Raw genomic sequence first — 1,657 nt, forward strand, 5'->3', positions numbered from 1 at the left:
TGCTTCCTATGTATTTCTAAATTTTTTAGAAACCACATTAAAAAGTAAAAGGAAATTATTTAGTAATATTATATATTATTACTATATATATATATTATTATATTTAGTCATGTATTTTATCTAACCCAACATGTCCAAAATACTATCATCTTAAACTTATACTCAATATAAAAACTACAACATAGCTTACATTCTTTTTTCGTTTTTCTTCAAAATATGCCATGTAGTTTACATTTATGGCACATCTTAGTATAGACTTGTCACATTTTGAGGGCTCAATAGCTGTATGTACTTGTGGCTATCATATTGACATTAAAGGGCTAGATTGTTTGACAACCTATGTACAAAGGAACATCTTCCCATTTAACACTGAAAATTCTATGTGCTTCTTAGGTTAGCATTGAACATGTATAACAGAGCACATCTAGAGGGTATGTGAGAAGTGGTTTAACATAGCACCTTTTTTACTACTGGGTAAATGATTTGAACATAAAAGTAGTTATTTTTTGTGGCTCAACACTTTAAACGTTTCTTGATGTCATGATAAAAGATAGGCTGTTTTAAAGAGGTTATTTTCTCCCTTGCTTCATTGAACAGTTGACGGTCCTGCTTACTGATTGCTTCAGTGACAAGGGACTTACTGAGAAGCCTTGTTGTTACTATTTTTTAAAATTTGGTGATGACACAAAGGCACATTGGTAGTCACAGCATTCTGAAGATGGAGATCCTAGATTGTCATTCCCCTCAGCCCATCGTGTTTTTTGAGGTTGGTCATCGATAATGAATACATTGAGTCCAAGGCATCATGTGGTTGACCAGAGATTATCTTGAAGATGAATAAGTCTTAAATAAGGGACATCATCCAAAGCACAGGGTTAGAGACTGGGCAAATTTTTGGCAATAATGAGTTTTTGAGCTTACATATGAATAAGGATGCATTTTGTGATCAAGCAGGTTGGGATATGAACCGGAACAGGATTTTACGAGATTACCTAGTCAACACAAAGAGACACTACGCAACTGAAATTCAGAATTTAGGGCCTACAAAGCACACTGGACATAACTGAGTTTCAGTATTGTTTGGGGACTGAGCGATCGCAGTCCACAGTGCACCTCATCACACAAGATAGAAAGCTCGCAGTCGTCTTTAACTCTTCCTTGTCCTTTGCCCACACATGCACATCATCTCCATTCCCAGGCCTGTCAATGCTTTCGCCAAAATAGCCTTGGTCCATCTCCTTCTCTAAGGTCTCATGGCTTCTGCTTTAATTCGGCCACTCATCAAGTCTCTGGGACAAGTATTATTTTTCTTTGACTGAAGACTGATGAATAAGAGTTTGTGTCTTCCCTCATAACTCTTAAAATAACTATACTGGATCTGAATTTCAGGGAGGAGTTTATTCAAACTTTTCGTGTTGGTATGAAAAAGATGGCTCCATTTGGGCTGTATCGGAATATAGTTATGTGGATTGGTTATGGATTAAATAAATACACTGGATGACTAGTGAAAGTTATTGCTAGAAAATGTAGCATAGCCTGTGGTGCCTAACCCTAGGCCCTGTTGATAGTATGGAACACACGGAGAGACTATTTTGCTAGAAAAAGAAAATGTATAGGTCAGTAATTATATATAGTGCATGTAGTGAGATCTTATCGG

This window comes from Crocuta crocuta, unplaced genomic scaffold, assembly GCF_008692635.1.
Source record: "Crocuta crocuta isolate KB4526 unplaced genomic scaffold, BGI_CrCroc_1.0 scaffold385, whole genome shotgun sequence".
NCBI lineage: Eukaryota > Metazoa > Chordata > Mammalia > Carnivora > Hyaenidae > Crocuta > Crocuta crocuta.